This window comes from Oncorhynchus keta, chromosome 1, assembly GCF_023373465.1.
Source record: "Oncorhynchus keta strain PuntledgeMale-10-30-2019 chromosome 1, Oket_V2, whole genome shotgun sequence".
Classification (NCBI taxonomy): domain Eukaryota; kingdom Metazoa; phylum Chordata; class Actinopteri; order Salmoniformes; family Salmonidae; genus Oncorhynchus; species Oncorhynchus keta.
The window spans coordinates 86,347,180-86,360,498 of NC_068421.1; the positions used below are offsets into that span (position 1 = coordinate 86,347,180).

The 13,319-nt window shown below is 47.4% G+C and overlaps 1 protein-coding gene and 1 long non-coding RNA gene across 9 annotated transcripts in view; one reads left to right on the plus strand and one right to left on the minus strand.

Annotated features, from left to right (window-relative positions):
* Positions 1-13,319, minus strand: part of mast2 (microtubule associated serine/threonine kinase 2) — a 333,467-nt gene that overhangs the window by 238,702 nt on the left and 81,446 nt on the right. The window lies entirely within an intron of this gene.
* On the plus strand, positions 8,824-11,553 carry LOC127907605 (uncharacterized). 4 transcript variants are annotated; one of them, XR_008065114.1, is made up of 4 exons: positions 8,824-9,146; positions 9,675-9,992; positions 10,098-10,521; positions 10,575-11,553. It is a non-coding gene; the product is annotated as an uncharacterized LOC127907605 (long non-coding RNA). The 4 variants fall into 4 exon arrangements; XR_008065122.1 differs by having other exon boundaries at positions 10,204-10,521; XR_008065133.1 differs by having other exon boundaries at positions 10,310-10,521.

A 13,319-nucleotide genomic window follows, 5' to 3' on the forward strand; every position in this document is an offset into this window, starting at 1 on the left:
TACTGTGATTTTATTGTGATTCAATGTTCCAAACATATTGCTCATTATATGTCTGCTTTAGAGGGATAAAAGAGAGCCATGAGAAAATAAGTGTTGATCTGTCATGGAAATAAAAATGTGCTGAAAACAAACTGGCTCCCTATTTAAGTTTTAAGATGGAGAACAAGCTATTAAGGAAAAGCACTGGTGTTTTGGTGCAGGGTACAGCAACCTGGCGCAAAATTAATATTGCAATAAATAATATCCCGAAATATAACTATCGATTTTTACCCCATCCCCAGGAGATAAGGTATGCCGTCTTGGCATGCATGGCAGGCCCTCTCTCTGCTGTAAAGCCTACCATCTCTCTGTTCCTTCCTGCAGTAGATTACATAAGAGGATATGCTGCAGCTCGCTAGGACACTGCCGCAATGAAGAACACACTTCACACGCCAATACGTGCAAAGCCAGCCTGTTCACTGACCCATGTCACTTAACTGACACACAACGATGGCTAGCTTAGCATTCAGGGGGGCCGGACTAAGACACAGGAATCCCTGTATCCCCTGAACAGCACCTTGGTCATCTATCTGGGCTGAAAGCAGCCATTTTCACCCCCTCTCTTCCACCAGGTGACCACAGGTACATGCTTTCCTCCTTTGGCTATGAATTACAAACATGACAATCAGAAGACAAGGAGAATTGAACAGACAGAAAGAGATGCAGAAAGGAGAAGAAATGTTTTTCCATCCATCTCACTCCATTCACATCTCTTTTCTTGTGAGCGGGCACTGCAACCTCCAGGGAAGCGTGAGTCATCACTCCCCTTCAGCAGACTTTGGTCAGCCAGGCTATTTAGTGCTGAGGTTGGAGAAGGAAAGGCCTGTTTTCATCTGACAGACCGACTCGAACAAACAGGGCCCTCTGGCAAGTCCCAAAAGGGACACAACAGTCACTGCTACACACAGAGAGGCAGAGCAGCAGACACAAAAAGACAACCACAGACAGTCTAACGTTGAAACAAACCCTACAGACCGAGACAGACAAGAGGAGACACAGACAGTCTAACGTTGAAACAAACCCTACAGACCGAGACAGACAAGAGGAGACACAGACAGTCTGACGTTGAAACAAACCCTACAGACCGAGACAGACAAGAGGAGACACAGACAGTCTGACGTTGAAACAAACCCTACAGACCGAGACAGACAAGAGGAGACACACAGACAGTCTAACGTTGAAACAAACCCTACAGACCGAGACAGACAAGAGGAGACACACAGACAGTCTGACGTTGAAACAAACCCTACAGACCGAGACAGACAAGAGGAGACACAGACAGTCTAACGTTGAAACAAACCCTACAGACCGAGACAGACAAGAGACACACAGACAGTCTAACGTTGAAACAAACCCTACAGACCGAGACAGACAAGAGGAGACACAGACAGTCTGACGTTGAAACAAACCCTACAGACCGAGACAGACAAGAGGAGACACACAGACAGTCTAACGTTGAAACAAACCCTACAGACCGAGACAGACAAGAGGAGACACACAGACAGTCTAACGTGGAAACAAACCCTACAGACCGAGACAGACAAGAGGAGACACAGACAGTCTAACGTGGAAACAAACCCTACAGACCGAGACAGACAAGAGGAGACACAGACAGTCTAACGTTGAAACAAACCCTACAGACCTAGACAGACAAGAGGACACACAGACAGTCTAACGTTGAAACAAACCCTACAGACCGAGACAGACAAGAGGAGACACACAGACAGTCTAACGTGGAAACAAACCCTACAGACCGAGACAGACAAGAGGAGACACAGACAGTCTAACGTGGAAACAAACCCTACAGACCGAGACAGACAAGAGGAGACACAGACAGTCTAACGTGGAAACAAACCCTACAGACCGAGACAGACAAGAGGAGACACAGACAGTCTAACGTTGAAACAAACCCTACAGACCTAGACAGACAAGAGGAGACACAGACAGTCTAACGTTGAAACAAACCCTACAGACCTAGACAGACAAGGACACACAGACAGTCTAACGTTGAAACAAACCCTACAGACCTAGACAGACAAGAGGACACACAGACAGTCTAACGTGGAAACAAACCCTACAGACCGAGACAGACAAGAGGAGACACAGACAGTCTAACGTTGAAACAAACCCTACAGACCTAGACAGACAAGAGGAGACACAGACAGTCTAACGTTGAAACAAACCCTACAGACCGAGACAGACAAGAGGAGACACAGACAGGTCTGACGTGGAAACAAACCCTACAGACCGAGACAGACAAGAGGAGACACAGACAGTCTAACGTTGAAACAAACCCTACAGATTGAGACAGACAAGAGGAGACACACAGACAGTCTAACGTTGAAACAAACCCTACAGATTGAGACAGACAAGAGGAGACACAGACAGTCTGACGTTGAAACAAACCCTACAGACCTAGACAGACAAGAGGAGACACACAGACAGTCTAACGTTGAAACAAACCCTACAGACCGAGACAGACAAGAGGAGACACACAGACAGTCTAACGTTGAAACAAACCCTACAGACCGAGACAGACAAGAGGAGACACACAGACAGTCTAACGTTGAAACAAACCCTACAGACCGAGACAGACAAGAGGAGACACACAGACAGTCTAACGTTGAAACAAACCCTACAGACTGAGACAGACAAGAGGAGACACAGACAGTCTGACGTTGAAACAAACCCTACAGACCGAGACAGACAAGAGGAGACACACAGACAGTCTAACGTTGAAACAAACCCTACAGACCGAGACAGACAAGAGGAGACACAGACAGTCTAACGTGGAAACAAACCCTACAGACCGAGACAGACAAGAGGAGACACAGACAGTCTAACGTTGAAACAAACCCTACAAACTGAGACAGACAAGAGGAGACACAGACAGGTCTGACGTTGAAACAAACCCTACAGACCGAGACAGACAAGAGGAGACACACAGACAGTCTAACGTTGAAACAAACCCTACAGACCTAGACAGACAAGAGGAGACACAGACAGTCTGACGTTGAAACAAACCCAACAGACCGAGACAGACAAGAGGAGACACACAGACAGTCTAACGTGGAAACAAACCCTACAGACCGAGACAGACAAGAGGAGACACAGACAGTCTAACGTGGAAACAAACCCTACAGACCGAGACAGACAAGAGGAGACACAGACAGTCTAACGTTGAAACAAACCCTACAGACCTAGACAGACAAGAGGAGACACAGACAGTCTAACGTTGAAAAAACCCTACAGACCGAGACAGACAAGAGGAGACACAGACAGGTCTGACGTGGAAACAAACCCTACAGACCGAGACAGACAAGAGGAGACACAGACAGTCTAACGTTGAAACAAACCCTACAGACCGAGACAGACAAGAGGAGACACACAGACAGTCTAACGTTGAAACAAACCCTACAGACCGAGACAGACAAGAGGAGACACAGACAGTCTAACGTTGAAACAAACCCTACAGACCTAGACAGACAAGAGGAGACACACAGACAGTCTAACGTTGAAACAAACCCTACAGACCGAGACAGACAAGAGGAGACACAGACAGTCTAACGTTGAAACAAACCCTACAGACCGAGACAGACAAGAGGAGACACAGACAGTCTAACGTTGAAACAAACCCTACAGACCGAGACAGACAAGAGGAGACACACAGACAGTCTAACGTTGAAACAAACCCTACAGACCTAGACAGACAAGAGGAGACACAGACAGTCTGACGTTGAAACAAACCCAACAGACCGAGACAGACAAGAGGAGACACAGACAGTCTAACGTTGAAACAAACCCTACAGACTGAGACAGACAAGAGGAGACACAGACAGTCTGACGTTGAAACAAACCCTACAGACCGAGACAGACAAGAGGAGACACACAGACAGTCTAACGTTGAAACAAACCCTACAGACCGAGACAGACAAGAGGAGACACACAGACAGTCTAACGTTGAAACAAACCCTACAGACTGAGACAGACAAGAGGAGACACAGACAGTCTGACGTTGAAACAAACCCTACAGACCGAGACAGACAAGAGGAGACACACAGACAGTCTAACGTTGAAACAAACCCTACAGACCGAGACAGACAAGAGGAGACACAGACAGTCTAACGTGGAAACAAACCCTACAGACCGAGACAGACAAGAGGAGACACAGACAGTCTAACGTTGAAACAAACCCTACAGACTGAGACAGACAAGAGGAGACACAGACAGTCTAACGTTGAAACAAACCCTACAAACTGAGACAGACAAGAGGAGACACAGACAGGTCTGACGTTGAAACAAACCCTACAGACCGATACAGACAAGAGGAGACACACAGACAGTCTAACGTTGAAACAAACCCTACAGACCTAGACAGACAAGAGGAGACACAGACAGTCTGACGTTGAAACAAACCCAACAGACCGAGACAGACAAGAGGAGACACACAGACAGTCTAACGTGGAAACAAACCCTACAGACCGAGACAGACAAGAGGAGACACAGACAGTCTAACGTGGAAACAAACCCTACAGACCGAGACAGACAAGAGGAGACACAGACAGTCTAACGTTGAAACAAACCCTACAGACCTAGACAGACAAGAGGAGACACAGACAGTCTAACGTTGAAACAAACCCTACAGACCGAGACAGACAAGAGGAGACACAGACAGGTCTGACGTGGAAACAAACCCTACAGACCGAGACAGACAAGAGGAGACACAGACAGTCTAACGTTGAAACAAACCCTACAGACCGAGACAGACAAGAGGAGACACACAGACAGTCTAACGTTGAAACAAACCCTACAGACCGAGACAGACAAGAGGAGACACAGACAGTCTAACGTTGAAACAAACCCTACAGACCTAGACAGACAAGAGGAGACACACAGACAGTCTAACGTTGAAACAAACCCTACAGACCGAGACAGACAAGAGGAGACACAGACAGTCTAACGTTGAAACAAACCCTACAGACCGAGACAGACAAGAGGAGACACAGACAGTCTAACGTTGAAACAAACCCTACAGACCGAGACAGACAAGAGGAGACACACAGACAGTCTAACGTTGAAACAAACCCTACAGACCTAGACAGACAAGAGGAGACACAGACAGTCTGACGTTGAAACAAACCCAACAGACCGAGACAGACAAGAGGAGACACAGACAGTCTAACGTTGAAACAAACCCTACAGACTGAGACAGACAAGAGGAGACACAGACAGTCTGACGTTGAAACAAACCCTACAGACCGAGACAGACAAGAGGAGACACACAGACAGTCTAACGTTGAAACAAACCCTACAGACCGAGACAGACAAGAGGAGACACACAGACAGTCTAACGTTGAAACAAACCCTACAGACTGAGACAGACAAGAGGAGACACAGACAGTCTGACGTTGAAACAAACCCTACAGACCGAGACAGACAAGAGGAGACACACAGACAGTCTAACGTTGAAACAAACCCTACAGACTGAGACAGACAAGAGGAGACACAGACAGTCTGACGTTGAAACAAACCCTACAGACCGAGACAGACAAGAGGAGACACAGACAGGTCTGACGTGCCCATGATGTTGTCTACCATGTTCAGTTGTGTCACTCTGTCCTAGGACTGGGAGACATGTCCGTACAGGCTCCTATTCACAGTAATTATTCATCATGGTCTCATGTATATTTCACACACTGCATCATCAGCACCGTCGGCTCATTCTGGTAGAAGTCGTCATGAACTCCTCAAAGGTTTGAGTCTGAGTGAAATAAGTTTTCCTTTATGTAAGTCTGAGTGAAATAAGTTGTCCTTTATGTAAGTCTGAGTGAAATAATTGTCCTTTATGTAAGTCTGAGTGAAATAATTGTCCTTTATGTAAGTCTGTAATTGATCTTGCTTGAATAGACTAGCATTTGAACTTGTGATGAAAATATTTTTTTTTCTTTAGGGGTGTCATTTTACAAATACAATACAGAGATCTGCCCTTGACCAATTTTTCTCTCTCTCTGTGTGTGTGTGTGTGTGTGTGTGTGTGTGTGTGTGTGTGTGTGTGTGTGTGTGTGTGTGTGTGTGTGTGTGTGTGTGTGTGTGTGTGTGTGTGTGTGTGTTCATTCAGAATCACCTTTACTCGCCAAGTACTTTTACACAGTGAGGTGACAGACAGCCTTAGTGAGGTGACAGACAGCCTTAGTGAGGTGACAGACAGCCTTAGTGAGGTGACAGACAGCCTTAGTGAGGTGACAGACAGCCTTAGTGGGGTGACAGACAGCCTTAGTGAGGTGACAGACAGCCTTAGTGAGGTGACAGACAGCCTTAGTGAGGTGACAGACAGCCTTAGTGGGGTGACAGACAGCCTTAGTGGGGTGACAGACAGCCTTAGTGAGGTGACAGACAGCCTTAGTGAGGTGACAGACAGCCTTAGTGAGGTGACAGACAGCCTTAGTGAGGTGACAGACAGCCTTAGTGAGGTGACAGACAGCCTTAGTGGGGTGACAGACAGCCTTAGTGAGGTGACAGACAGCCTTAGTGAGGTGACAGACAGCCTTAGTGAGGTGACAGACAGCCTTAGTGAGGTGACAGACAGCCTTAGTGAGGTGACAGACAGCCTTAGTGAGGTGACAGACAGCCTTAGTGAGGTGACAGACAGCCTTAGTGAGGTGACAGACAGCCTTAGTGAGGTGACAGACAGCCTTAGTGAGGTGACAGACAGCCTTAGTGAGGTGACAGACAGCCTTAGTGAGGTGACAGACAGCCTTAGTGAGGTGACAGACAGCCTTAGTGAGGTGACAGACAGCCTTAGTGAGGTGACAGACAGCCTTAGTGAGGTGACAGACAGCCTTAGTGAGGTGACAGACAGCCTTAGTGAGGTGACAGACAGCCTTAGTGAGGTGACAGACAGCCTTAGTGAGGTGACAGACAGCCTTAGTGAGGTGACAGACAGCCTTAGTGAGGTGACAGACAGCCTTAGTGAGGTGACAGACAGCCTTAGTGAGGTGACAGACAGCCTTAGTGAGGTGACAGACAGCCTTAGTGAGGTGACAGACAGCCTTAGTGAGGTGACAGACAGCCTTAGTGAGGTGACAGACAGCCTTAGTGAGGTGACAGACAGCCTTAGTGAGGTGACAGACAGCCTTAGTGAGGTGACAGACAGCCTTAGTGAGGTGACAGACAGCCTTAGTGAGGTGACAGACAGCCTTAGTGAGGTGACAGACAGCCTTAGTGAGGTGACAGACAAGTCCACACAGACAGCCTTAGTGAGGTGACAGACAAGTCCACACAGACAGCCTTAGTGAGGTGACAGACAAGTCCACACAGACAGCCCAGCGCAATCCCAGCTGTCAGTGGTCCTCCAGAGTGTGTTTCAGCCATGGCAGGATGATGTTAATATCCGTCTCTACTATTCATCCAGAGGTCTTTAAAGTGGTCCTACGCCTCACAAAGGAAAACAGGCTTCCCGTGTTAAGGCACTTGACCTTTCCCATCTTGGCAAACCAAAGAGGACAGAGTTATTAAAGTCTGACAGTGAAAAGGAAATGGTCATTTCCGAGTGAGTAAAATGATGACAATAAGACAGACTGGTTTTTTTCCCATGTTTGAATTCTGATCTCACGTTTCAAAAGCTCTGCTCGTCTCCTGTGGCAGACTGAGTGTGTTTTAATGATGAAGCTGGGGAGAGATTAAAGAGCCCCTAGCTCCCATTTCAGCTAAGCCTTTCCCTTTTATACAAATGCAAATAGCATGTCACTGCGTTAATGTCTGGGCTTACACTCACTAACTCATCAACCTAACATTATTCAGCTGATATTATACCCACATCTTAAACTCAGGAAACAGAAACTAAGCTCGACTTGGAAGCTGCTGGGTGTTGAGTCAACAGAATGAACACGTGTGGACGTGCTGTAAACGTGCTGTAAACGTGCTGTAAACGTGCTGTAAACGTGCTGTAAACGTGCTGTAAACGTGCTGTAAACGTGCTGTAAACAGTGTCCACTGAAACAAATAGCCTCGCTGGATTTCAGTCATTCACCTACTCGTCTATAAGGGATGCTGTCAACATGTCCTGCCTTGCATGGTGACGTGTGCTGAACCTTAGACCTTCTGATGGGTGCCAGAGAAAACCTTTAAAACCAATGAGAAATCTCCTAAGAATCAGTGAGTGTGCGAGTGTTACCCTCCTCCTGTCCAGGTGCTGCTCTCTCTGGGGACACTCTCTAGCCACCTGGCACTCTGATTGGTTACCAGGTCATTTTCTAGGAATTATAGATAAAGCAGTGTGTATTTTTCATGAAAACACACACACACACACAAATACACACACACACACTAACCTGGAGGTAAACACCATCTGGCTATCCAGGGTTGTATCCCTGAAGAGTGCAGACAAGACCAGAGACCAGACTACAGTGCCTCCATCTCCACTCATCAGGACTCTGTACTGTATGAGAGTGTATTCAATTCAACGATCACCTGACCAAACCAGTAAAGACAGAAACACCTGTCATGTGAACTGTGTTAATGTGTGTCATGATACAAGGTACAACACGGCTGTTACACCAGCAAACACAGCAGGCTGCCACTTCATGTTACACCAGCCAATACAGCAGGATGCCAATTCATGTTACACCAGCCAATACAGCAGGCTGCCAATTCATACATAAGGGAAGACACCAACATACCATATTGAGCAATGGCTTCAGGCTGACAGTATATTAAAATGGCCCATTCAGGCTTTAGGTGACTATGGCTTCAGGCTGACAGTATATTAAAATGGGCCATTCAGGCTTTAGGTGACTATGGCTTCAGGCTGACAGTATATTAAAATGGGCCATTCAGGCTTTAGGTGACTATGCCTTCAGGCTGACAGTATATTAAAATGGGCCATTCAGGCTTTAGGTGACTATGGCTTCAGGCTGACAGTATATTAAAATGGGCCATTCAGGCTTTAGGTGACTATGCCTTCAGGCTGACAGTATATTAAAATGGCCCATTCAGGCTTTAGGTGACTATGGCTTCAGGCTGACAGTATATTAAAATGGGCCATTCAGGCTTTAGGTGACTATGCCTTCAGGCTGACAGTATATTAAAATGGCCCATTCAGGCTTTAGGTGACTATGGCTTCAGGCTGACAGTATATTAAAATGGGCCATTCAGGCTTTAGGTGACTATGGCTTCAGGCTGACAGTATATTAAAATGGGCCATTCAGGCTTTAGGTGACTATGGCTTCAGGCTGACAGTATATTAAAATGGGCCATTCAGGCTTTAGGTGACTATGGCTTCAGGCTGACAGTATATTAAAATGGGTCATTCAGGCTTTAGGTGACTATGGCTTCAGGCTGACAGTATAAAAATGGGCCATTCAGGCTTTAGGTGACTATGCCTTCAGGCTGACAGTATATTAAAATGGGCCATTCAGGCTTTAGGTGACTATGGCTTCAGGCTGACAGTATATTAAAATGGGCCATTCAGGCTTTAGGTGACTATGGCTTCAGGCTGACAGTATATTAAAATGGGTCATTCAGGCTTTAGGTGACTATGGCTTCAGGCTGACAGTATATTAAAATGGGCCATTCAGGCTTTAGGTGACTATGGCTTCAGGCTGACAGTATATTAAAATGGGCCATTCAGGCTTTAGGTGACTATGGCTTCAGGCTGACAGTATATTAAAATGGGTCATTCAGGCTTTAGGTGACTATGGCTTCAGGCTGACAGTATATTAAAATGGGCCATTCAGGCTTTAGGTGACTATGCCTTCAGGCTGACAGTATATTAAAATGGGTCATTCAGGCTTTAGGTGACTATGGCTTCAGGCTGACAGTATATTAAAATGGGCCATTCAGGCTTTAGGTGACTATGGCTTCAGGCTGACAGTATATTAAAATGGGCCATTCAGGCTTTAGGTGACTATGGCTTCAGGCTGACAGTATATTAAAATGGGTCATTCAGGCTTTAGGTGACTATGCCTTCAGGCTGACAGTATATAAAATGGGCCATTCAGGCTTTAGGTGACTATGCCTTCAGGCTGACAGTATTTTAAAATGGGCCATTCAGGCTTTAGGTGACTATGGCTTCAGGCTGACAGTATATTAAAATGGGCCATTCAGGCTTTAGGTGACTATGCCTTCAGGCTGACAGTATATTAAAATGGGCCATTCAGGCTTTAGGTGACTATGGCTTCAGGCTGACAGTATATTAAAATGGGCCATTCAGGCTTTAGGTGACTATGCCTTCAGGCTGACAGTATATTAAAATGGGCCATTCAGGCTTTAGGTGACTATGGCTTCAGGCTGACAGTATATTAAAATGGGCCATTCAGGCTTTAGGTGACTATGCCTTCAGGCTGACAGTATATTAAAATGGGCCATTCAGGCTTTAGGTGACTATGGCTTCAGGCTGACAGTATATTAAAATGGGCCATTCAGGCTTTAGGTGACTATGCCTTCAGGCTGACAGTATATTAAAATGGGCCATTCAGGCTTTAGGTGACTATGCCTTCAGGCTGACAGTATTTTAAAATGGGCCATTCAGGCTTTAGGTGACTATGGCTTCAGGCTGACAGTATATTAAAATGGGCCATTCAGGCTTTAGGTGACTATGGCTTCAGGCTGACAGTATATTAAAATGGGTCATTCAGGCTTTAGGTGACTATGGCTTCAGGCTGACAGTATATTAAAATGGGCCATTCAGGCTTTAGGTGACTATGGCTTCAGGCTGACAGTATATTAAAATGGGCCATTCAGGCTTTAGGTGACTATGGCTTCAGGCTGACAGTATATAAATGGGTCATTCAGGCTTTAGGTGACTATGGCTTCAGGCTGACAGTATATAAATGGGCCATTCAGGCTTTAGGTTGCATCGATATCATAGCCATTAGCTACAGTACAGGAGAAGATAGGTTCAGGTGTTTCACAAATAAGCATATTTACTGAAACTGAATAACTAATGTAATTCAAATATATAAAACAGATTCAAACTCCTCTTTAGCAAGACAGAGAGACAGAGACAGGAAAATGATAAATAAAAGTGGTTGTTGTTTACTGGAAGCTGACAAGCCTATTACTGAGGAGTTCATCTAACAGAGGTTTCTGTAGCTAGCTGCTGTAATTATACTAGAAGATAAACCAGGAGAAGAGAAGGGGAGCGGGGCCAAACCAGGAGAGAGGGGGAGCGGAGCGGAGTCAAACTAGGAGAGAGGGGGAGCGGAGCGGAGTCAAACTAGGAGAGAGGGGGAGCGGAGCGGAGTCAAACTAGGAGAGAGGGGGAGCGGGGTCAAACCAGGAGAGAGGGGGAGCGGAGCGGAGTCAAACTAGGAGAGAGGGGGAGCGGGGTCAAACCAGGAGAGGGGGAGCGGAGCGGAGTCAAACTAGGAGAGAGGGGGAGCCGGGTCAAACCAGGAGAGAGGGGGAGCGGAGCGGAGTCAAACTAGGAGAGAGGGGGAGCGGAGTCAAACCAGGAGAGAGGGGGAGCGGAGCGGAGTCAAACTAGGAGAGAGGGGGAGCGGGGTCAAACCAGGAGAGAGGGGGAGCGGAGCGGAGTCAAACTAGGAGAGAGGGGAGCGGGGTCAAACCAGGAGAGGGGAGCGGGGTCAAACCAGGAGAGAGGGGGAGCGGAGTCAAACCAGGAGAGAGGGGGGGAGCGGAGTCAAACCAGGAGAGAGGGGGAGCGGAGCGGAGTCAAACCAGGAGAGAGGGGAGCGGGGTCAAACCAGGAGAGAGGGGAGCGGGGTCAAACCAGGAGAGGGGGAGCGGGGTCAAACCAGGAGGGGGAGCGGAGTCAAACCAGGAGAGAGGGGAGCGGGGTCAAACCAGGAGAGAGGGGGAGCGGAGTCAAACCAGGAGAGAGGGGGAGCGGAGTCAAACCAGGAGAGAGGGGGAGCGGAGTCAAACCAGGAGAGAGGGGGAGCGGAGCCAAACCAGGAGAGAGGGGAGCGGAGTCAAACCAGGAGAGAGGGGGAGCGGAGCGGAGTCAAGCCAGGAGAGAGGGGAGCGGGGTCAAACCAGGAGAGGGGGAGCGGAGTCAAACCAGGAGAGAAGCGGAGCGGGGTCAAACCAGGAGAGAGGGGGAGCGGAGCGGAGTCAAACCAGGAGAGAGGGGGAGCGGAGCGGAGTCAAACCAGGAGAGAGGGGGAGCGGAGCGGAGTCAAACCAGGAGAGGGGGAGCGGGGTCAAACCAGGAGAGAGGGGGAGCGGAGTCAAACCAGGAGAGAGGGGAGCGGAGTCAAACCAGGAGAGAGGGGGAGCAGGTTCAAACCAGGAGAGAAGGGGAGTGGAGTCAAACCAGGAGAGAGGGGGAGCAGGGTCAAACCAGGAGAGAGGGGGAGCGGGGTCAAACCAGGAGAGAGGGGGAGCAGATGGGGTCTGATATCAAGCAGAGGAAAACTTTAACAAACTGGCTAATGAGAAATATAATAAACTATGATTATTTGCTCGTCTAAGATTGCTCTGCAGGTCATATTTCCAGTTTAGAAATTGCTTCTACAATTTCCTGTGGGCTGCATTAAATCAAATCAAATTTATTTATATAGCCCTTCGTACATCAGCTGATATCTCAAAGCGCAGTACAGAAACCCAGCCTAAAACCCCAAACAGCAAGCAATGCAGGTGTAGAAGCAATAGCTGTGGATACATTCAAAAAAATTCTATATTTTTTACAAGCCTCTTATTATGTCATTCACACAAGCCACAATGAACCGGTTTTACTAATCTGATAAACAGCTTCTCAGTGAGACGTGACAAGCCAACTCCTCATGTTATCACTGTCACAGACGGAGTAATTACCAATTACACACACCATTAGTTGGTATTTGCGTGGACGGTCGTTGGCTACTTAATATTTTAATTACTTGTTTTGACAAAAACCTAAAACTTTCCGTGGCCTCTCATTCACCCTGTAATGTTATTGTGAACCAGCTTGCATAGACCAAGCTGTGAGTGTGTAGAACAACATGCAGTAATAGATTGTATACTGTGCCAACACAACCCAATGCTGAGAACTCAGATTTGATAATACTGCCATCTACTGGTGCATTGAACACCCGAAGACAGTATTTTATGGAGGTACAGGAATGTACCAGCACTTCCATACACATCCAGTAGGTGTCGCCCTAGTGCTGCGATAGCTTGTAACAACCATACAGTCTATGGATGCAACACACCCAACTGTAGGGGTAGACACAGTGTGTGGCTCTCAGTGTGGTGTATGGGCAGACAGACCGTGGGTGTGTGTGTGTGCTGAGTGGGTGTCAGTGTGGTGTATGGGCAGACAGACCGTGGGTGTGTAT